The sequence below is a fragment of the Equus quagga genome, chromosome 13 (genome assembly GCF_021613505.1).
Source record: "Equus quagga isolate Etosha38 chromosome 13, UCLA_HA_Equagga_1.0, whole genome shotgun sequence".
Lineage (NCBI taxonomy): Eukaryota > Metazoa > Chordata > Mammalia > Perissodactyla > Equidae > Equus > Equus quagga.
The window spans coordinates 369,900-378,434 of NC_060279.1; the positions used below are offsets into that span (position 1 = coordinate 369,900).

The following is an 8,535-nucleotide window of genomic DNA, read 5'->3' on the forward strand; positions in this document are numbered from 1 at the left end:
TCTGCTGCGCCCGTTTTCTTCCGGGACCCCGCGAGGTCCTTCCACTGGGCCGGAGCGGGACGGGCGGAGAGCGCAGCCGGCATCTCGCGCGCGGTGGCCGCGCCGGGGCGGCCCGGGCGCCTGCCTCGCTCCGTCCATGGAAACCCGCAGGGCGAGCGCCGCGCGGAGCCTGGACCTTTGCTAGAAAGAGGTAGGCTTGCGGAGAGTGAATTGACTCGCGGTGTGCAAACTTTGTTTCTTTCTTTCCTCTCAACGGCTTCTTAAACCCCCTGAATTTCCTCTTCCTAGCATATTGTTTGCCGCTGGGTTTGGGGTGTGTGCGCGCGCTCGCGCGGGCGCAGATTTGTCAAATTCTCTTTTTCTTTCCTAGCTCTGTTTTGAGAAACCATATAATCAAACGAGTGATTTCTGTTTCTTTTCCTACTTTTTGTCATTCCTGGGCCTTGGGGGGTAGGGAAATGGAGGGAGTGTTTTTTTCACACCCAAACTGAGCTTTTGGAAAAAGCATTTATGTCCCCCCACCCGCTCTTGCCCTCCTCCTCCCCCTTGGCTTGGGAATGAGACACAGAATGGAAAACCGTTGCAAAAATATTTTCCGCGTCTGTTCCCTTTCTCGAAAGCCCCAAAGAGAGATGGAAAAAAAAGAACTGAGTAAGAAATTTTCAACAAGGAGGAGGGGTTGCTGTGGGGAGTGGGAGGGGGCGCGCTAGGGGTGGGTGGAGGCAGGACCTGGGAGAAGTTGGGGGGGTGGGGAAGGGGAGTGGACAAATTCAATTTCTTTGGCTTTGTAGAGAAACCTCAGCAGTTTCTCTCTGCCGCTTGCAAAACATCCCCAGACTTTCACGTCTATAATTAGCTGTGGAAAAAGCTGGGAGTTCCCTTGAACCGCTGTTGTTTGAGTGTGTGCAGAGCTCAAGAGCCAACTGTATGAGTGTCTCTAAGGACACCGCCCCATACATCTCTGGTCCCAAAGGGGAGAAAGGAGAAGGGGTGGCGTTGGAAAGTTTGCAGTGTCAAGGCTGGTGACTGGGGCTAGGCAGTGTTTGGCAATTGGGAGTTGGTCCCCGGCATCCTTGGGGGGGTCCCTGAGCATCTTGGGCGCCTGCGTTGTCTTGCTGAAGAGCTGGAAATTAAGGCTGGGATTGTCCCTCCTGCTCTCCTTTCACACACAAGCTCACTAACATCCTTGGCTCGCTCTTAGGGTGGAGGAGGCCAGCTTGCCTCCTCCCCAGGCGAGTCCAGCCTCACACACTCCTCCATCTCACGGAAGGACCCACCGCTCTTCTCCAGCTGGGTGTGGAGGACGCAGGAGTGGCCGGCCACATCCCAGGAGAGAGTAGGCACTCTCTTGGCCAGAAGCACCTCCCTCCTGGGCGTTCCTGCCCGACTACAGTCACTTGCAGACATGATGCCGGCGGATGCCAGCTGGCCTGGTAGAGGGGATGTCAGATGAAGAAATAGGCGAGCCTTCAACTGACTCTCCTGGGGGAGGGGAAGTACAATCCCATTCTACAGGGCCATCTCCTCCGCTGGGCGGGGTGTCTGGCAAGAAGTCTTAAGATTCTTCACTCCCTCCTTGAGCCACTCCCCAGAGCTGCCCCTTCTTGCCCTTCCTATTCGGAGGCCCCCTCCAGCCCACTCAGCTTCGGGCCCTCTTTACATGGAGGGAAGAGAAGAGACCAGGATCATCCTAGGCTGGGACAGGCCATGGAGGGGTCCCAGGGGTCAGGAGGGATAGGGTGGGGCGAGGTCTAGGAGGAGGGCAGGAGGAGGTGATGGCTCTGATGGCTGGTGAGCCCAGTTCCCTCGTTGGCTGGAGGTGGTGGCGTGGGAGCTGGCTCTGGTAGGTGGGTCCGGGACCTGAAGCAGCCTGATGGGGGCAGGAGGGAGGGTCAGGCTCCGGGAGAGGAAGCACCTGCCCAGCTAGTTTTGTTCGAGGAGCGGTAAGGGCCAGAGCTTAGAAACTGAAAAGAAGAAAGCAAAAGACTTGGAGGAGAGATTAAATGGGCTGGGGAAGCAGTAGGAACCAATTTTCCTTTTGAGGTGCTGGGTGATTGATCTGACTGCACCGCAAGGCCCGACGGCTCCTCCCTCGCTGCGTTCTGGTCAGGGAGGGAGTGAGGCCTTCCACAGTGGGCAGGGGACCCAAGATAGCACCCATGCCCTTGTTCTGTAGGGAGGGAGGGGAACCCATTTCTTTGCCCTGCCTGGGAGCCCCTCCTCCCTGCCACCATCCAGCCGAGGTACACCCTGGGAACCATGGTGCTCCCTCTTCTCTGGCACCCTCCCATCTTGGACGCGCATAATCCCACCACTTCTACAGCTGGCCTTCCTAGTTCAGTGCTCTGACTAGGGGTGGGTTCGGGCGGGGCTTCTCCCTGAGGAGCTGGTCCCTATTTAGCGCAGGAGGCTCTGCTTCTGTGGCCTTGAGTCGCGGTGGGCGGCGGGGAATCTCCCCACAGCGCCAGCCCTTCCTAGGGCTGCAGGCTGGATTGACGCTGCAGCAACCCAGCAAACCCGTGGCAGCTCGGCTCCACCCTCCGGCTCAGTCTTCCTCTGGGTGCTCCGTGCAGCAGGCGCTCCGGGCTGGGGAGCAGAGGTTTCCTGCATGCTGAGCCTAGCCTCTTCCTCTCCCACCTTCTGTCCCTCCTGGATTCAAGGTCAAGTCGAAGGAGCGCAGCTGTCTTAGTCCTGGGACACGCAGCCCCGGCACAGCGCCTGCGATGCTGAGGTGCTTGGTCAGTGTTTGTTGGAAGAAGGAAGTGGCACTGAGGGAGCCTGGGAATCACCCCCTCTGAGTTGATCGCTAACTCGCCCTGTGGTCTTCGGTTTCCCCTCTGCACAATGGAAAGCCTGCTCCCACAGTAACGGTGGGAGGGAGTGGCTGAGTCAGATTTGTCAGATCCCTATGGTCTTTGATGTCAGAAGAAAGTCAGAATGAGAGGACCCAGTTAGGGGGCAGAAGTGGAGCAGTGAGAGCTTGCCCAAAGTGCAAGTGCTGGAAGAAGTAAGGTGTGGGGCAAGGGGGAGTTTCCTGAGCAAGGATGCTGGGGGCCTTACTCCTCCCCAGTCTTGCTGACTGGAGGGTGCTGAGAGGAAGAGGGGCCCAGGGCGGCTCAGCCCAGCATTGACCCAGCTGCCACCTGTCACGAATTCCAGCATTCCACAGGCAACTGCCTCTTATTCAAGAATTTAGCTTCTTTCAGTAATTCCTGTGGGCCCTTTTCTCTTTTTTCCTCTGCCCCTGGCCTTGGGCCCAGCACCCAAAGACGTGGATAAACCCTGCCCGTCCAGAGCGTTCCACATCCACCAGGCTTTGGAGGAAGGAAAGGAAGGTGTTCGTTCTTGGTCCCCAGGATCTTAAGAAGCATGTTTCGCTCAGATTGACGCAGGTGTTTGATTTGACCTTGAAGAGGAATGCCCGCCCTGGGCCTCCCTGCCTTCCCTGGAGGAGGCCAGCCCTCTGACCTCTCCCCCCAAGCCTGCCCTCACGCAGGGCCCCTTCCCAGCCTGGCGCCCTGCTCCCCCGCCTGGCACTGATTCCTGTCATCCCCAGTCAGTATTTGGTGGGTAGAGTGGGAAGGAGAGGGACGAGAAGGGCAAGGCCACAAGTAAGCAGGGCACCTGGGCCAGGTCAAACCCGGACGACAGCCTTCCGCTCTCTGCGGAGCTGTCGGAGGAGTAAAGCAGGCCCTGGGGCTGGAGTCCAAAAGCTTGTGTGGAATGTTTTGTACTCGGCTTCCTCTCCCAGCATCTCTCTTTGTCTCCTCTTTCCCTTGTGTGAGCCGTTCTTGTTCCACTGACTGACTTCCTCTGCTCATGTTAAAACGGATGACAGGGACCTTCCACTCTGCCTCCACCTTAAGCCAGTCCTCTGTGTTCAGCCCATGTGAACGTGGGTTGAGGAGGGAAACCAGGCGGGATCCAGTTAGAACCAGAGCCAAGGGCTCCCAGTCGGGGCGCAAGGGGGTTGCCTTGGAGGCAATTTGTGTTGGGCGGTAGAGGGGAGGCCAAAGGAGAGAAAGAAAGGTGAGAACATAGGTGCCAAGGGGCGAGGGCCCCCTCTGTGCCTCTCCTCACTCTAGGTCCTCTCTGGCTGGAGTCTTCTCCCTGCTCTGGTTTCCCAAAATAAGTACAGAAATCTCTGGGGCAATTCAGGAAGGTGAACTGGAGTAGCATCAGTGAGAGCCCTTTGCTCTTGCCTTCCTGCCGGATCCCTAGGGCAGAGGGAACTTGGGATGGTGTGTTTATTGGGGAGAAGGTTAAGACTCTCAGGTAGGCTCAGGGAAACTCTCAGCTCAGAACACTTCATAGCAAGATGCACATAGATTGCAAAATCAATGCCAGCGGTGCAAACCAGTACAATCCCAACAGTTAGCAGTGTCTAACGAAACAACTATGCATTTACCCAGGAGTCCCCCTTCTAGGAATTTATCCAGAAAATGCACATTCACAAATACAAAAAGACATGCCTCAGGTGATTCTTTAGGGCATATTTGTAATAAGGGAATCATTGGGAACTGCCCAGTGCCAGTTCTTAATAGGCTGGTTGGATGAATAATGGTAGATGCACACAGCAGAGAACTGTGCAGCCAGACAACTGAGTAGAAGGCCCGTACACTGATATGCTGTGATGTCTAGGATGTGTTATTAAGTGAAAAAAGCAAGATGCAAAAGAATGCATATAGTATACCACCTTGGGAAAGCAGGAGAAATAAGAATGTTTTTTGCCAGTATACACACACACACAGGAAGGATAAACGAGGAGTTCATTAGAATGGTTACCTGAGGAAAGGGCTGGGAACAAGGTGGGGGAGGGAGGGTGGGAGTGACACTTCACTCATTGTACCTTTTCAGACAGTTTTGATTTTCGAACCAGGTAAATATTTTACATATTCACAAATTACATTAGATCCAAAAGAAAGGAGAAAGTGAACCCTAAAGCCGACCCCAACAGAAACAACGAGCCTGAATGAGTATCAACTTAATGACTCTACAAAGAAAGGATTAAATTCAAGTAATTGTTGAGTTTAACACCCTGACTCTGTGTCTTTAGGAGAATGTAAGGCTAAAAAGAACTGCAAAAAAAATCTTGAGCTTTACTTTGTAGGTGTGTTCTTGGTCATAGTATTGGTGTCATAAATTGGAAACAGTTTTCTGTTTGTTGTAAGACACATCAAATGAGTAATTGTGTTGATATTTCTGGAAATCAGGGTTTCACTATGGAAGGAGAGAGACAAAAATATGAAATAGGGGAAGGTGAGGCAGAACCCGGTAATTCTTGCTGTGCCTCCTGGGTCCGTCCGCTGAAAGGCCTGGGAGCCCTGCTGCCAGGAGCTCTGGAGGCACCTAGTGCCCGGACTGTGCTTTGTGCAACTTCCCACTGAGAGAAGGCAGTGCTCCGTGGAGAAATGGCCGGTTGAAGTCTGTGCCTGGGAAACTACAGGTGGATCGTGTTAAGCCAGAAAGCTGGAACGTGCTCACAACGAAAGGACACAGGAGTTGGCTTCAAGGGCCTCCCCCTGGGCAAATCTGGGACATGGTGAGCATCAAGAAGAATGAGAGTAATAGATTGTAAGACATTAGATAAAAGATTCCGTGAGTCCATTCTGACAGTTAAAATGGGGCAGGGAGGGAAAACTGTTAAGAGAAATGCCAGCTAACGAAATGTGGAAGTAATAAAGAACTTTGTTTGCCAGTCGGCAGCCCCCAGTAGAATAGCTGATTCAGGCTAGGCCAGTAGTGGGTAAACCGCTGGGTGAAAGGTTGGTCTCAGTGTCTCACCTCACGGATCACTCACTCCCTACGAAAGGGAAAACCTGTCCTTGCAGTGGGGGATTCAGCACCGACCACCTTAACCAAGTAACTGAACCCCGGCTGGAGTGGAACCCCCTGTTATGTTCTCTTGGTGTGCTGTAAGAAGTTCAACCACATCACCTATATTCTTGGCAAAAATGTTTATCCAGAATCTAATCATGAGGAGACAAACGACACATCTAGCATGTGAGCCATTCTACTTGACCACTGACTGAGACTTCAAAAAAGTGAATGCCATTAAAAAAAACAGTAAAATTGTGTGTTTGGGGAGAAGGGCAGGGAGGTGGAAACCGGTCTAGATTTAAAGAAACTAAGGAGACATTTTGCCAAACGCAATGCAAAAACTTTAATTGGATCTTGGGTCAAAAAAAAGGCCATAAAAGACATCCTGGACAATTGGGAAATTTTTAATGTAGTTATTAGATGACGTATAATTATTAATTTTTTAAGGTGTGATAATGGTAATGATAATGGTTTTGTAAGAGAATGTTCTTAGAGGTTATGCAGAAGTATTTAGGAGCAGAGTGTCTGCTCAGCAAGAGAAGTGTGTGTGCACATATGTAAGCATGGAGAGAGGCTGTACAAAATGTTAACAATTGGCGAATCTGAGTGAAGGGTCTGGAGTTGTCTATTGTACAATTTTTTTAACGTTTCAGGTTTGAAATTTTTCCTCATACTAAGTTTGGGAGAGACGTCACTGCCAGGAAGGACCCCTAGGTTCCTGGACTCTTGTCACTCATCTCCCAAACTCCTGACCCACAGGACCATCTTTTCTAAGCTCTCTGGTCCCCACACGGCACCTGGAGGGATCTTCCTGATGCAGGGAGTCCGCCTTCTCACCCTTGCTGCCTCTCCTTCTGCAGGGGCCAGCTTGGCCAGGGGCAACAGGTAAGGAGCAGGCATTTTCCCACCATGCCATAGGCCAGCTGAGGAAGCCTAGGGACTGAGGGCTTCCAGAATCACCCACCTGCCTTTTGAGGAAGGGTCCCAGGATGTAAGAGGAGAAATCCACAAGAGCCCAGAGGTTGTTTCTGACCAACCTTTCACATCCCTTCTGAATTCTTGAATTAGGTGATTCTGAAAGAACCTGGCCATGCCCGCCCTGAGCCTTTGTACCTGGGCTAAGCAAGGCCTTCCAGGCTTCGCCTGGGTGGGCACTGCATTCAGGCTGCCCTATCAGTGACCCAAATCACCATGCTGTCCATCCCCGCCTTGCAGCCTGGCCCTAGCTCTGGAGAGAGATCAGGTTTCCTGGACTGCTCTTGTGTGTCTGTCTCTTCCCTCTCTTTTCCCTCTCTGGAAAGCCTGGGGCCACGCTTGGCGTGACTCAGGGCTCTCTTCGAGTAGGAGCAGGCTATTGATCTTTTAGTCAGTTTCTCTCCTGTCTTGCTCGGGAGCCTGAAAGAGCAGGAGCCAGGAAGTTGGAAGGGGGCAGACAGGGAGGAGTTTGTTCTCTGTGCTGCCAGGCCTGCCAGAAGAGCACAGGTCTAGGAGTCAGAAAACTGCTCATCTGGGCTCTTACCTGCTGTGTGTCCTTGACCGAGGCAGGTGATGTCTCTGGGCGTTCATCTCTCCCACTGTAAAATGAAACCAAGCCTGGACAAACAGGCATTTCTGATTCAAGACCTTCCTTTTCTACAAAGGGCAAAACTCTCCACGCCCAGACCGAAGTCTTTTTATCCTTGAATCTAGCTGTAGCTAAGTTCTGTCCTTCTACCCAGAGTGGCCAGAGGCAAAGAGACCTAAAAGGATCTGCCTTGTGGACAGGCACCCTTGAGGTTGGGAGTAAGGCAGGTTGTCAGATTTCCCATCTCCACCTGCCTGGAAGTTCAGCTCAGAAGTCCCTACTCAGCACCTTCCAAATCCACAATTCTGCTGCGTTCTAGGCCAGACACCAAGAAGGACTGGCTAGAGATGGCAAGGTCCGGGCTTCCAGGGAGTTTACCGTCTCCCAGGGAACGTGATTTCCCAAAGAGTTCTTGGGTCCAACCATAGGAAATCTCCAGTGTGCAGCCACTTTTGAAGGCAGTTTACAAAAGACGATTTAATATGGTTCAGGCTAATATTAATATTATTAGGCCTTTGAAATAAAGGACTACCGCAACACCGTGGGATGGAGAGGTGAGGTTTCATCTGAACTGTGGATTGGGTTTGGAGAAATTTGGATAAAGCTGCCCACTGCTAGGCCAGCCTGCCCTCCGTCTCAGTCCAGACTTTTGGCCCTGGAGGTAGACACGTTGGCTGAGCCGTTGTCCAGACTCTGGTTGAGGTTCCAGCGTTAGCCTTCCTGGTAACTGGTCAGGGCAGCTGCCCACGGGCGGAGAGAGTGCTGTCCGTCGATAATCTACTCTCCCTGTGCTCTGAGTGCTCTGCTTCATTCATGTCATGGGAGCTGAGGATGGAGGAACTGAGAAAGGAGGAATTAGGAATATTCACCCTCTTCTTTCTCCTCCTAGTGGCAGACATCAGCGGAAACACGCATTTGAAGCCTCATCTGGCAGAGGGAGACGTGACCTAGTGATGCTGGGAGCTGAAGGGGTGTTAGTAGGAATGTAGAGACCAGAATTTGGCAGAGTTCACTTGGAAATTATTCTTGGAGGAGGTGGTTGCCAAATAGGATTTGAATGAGGAGAGATTTGATGGAGGAGAGGATGGGGGATTTGATGGAGGGGAGGATGGGGGATTTGATGGAGGAGAGTATGGGGGATTTGATGGAGG

At 52.5% G+C, this 8,535-nt stretch overlaps 1 protein-coding gene across 2 annotated transcripts in view; it reads left to right on the forward strand.

The window, feature by feature from the left end:
* The first annotated feature begins 6 nt into the window (after positions 1-6).
* The window catches only part of ATP2B4 (ATPase plasma membrane Ca2+ transporting 4), a 100,588-nt gene continuing 92,059 nt past the window's right edge, over positions 7-8,535 (forward strand). For both annotated transcript variants that reach the window (XM_046682492.1, XM_046682495.1), the window contains exon 1: positions 7-190. The gene's annotated coding sequence lies outside the window, so the exon portion shown is untranslated. The remainder of the gene's footprint in view (positions 191-8,535) is intronic.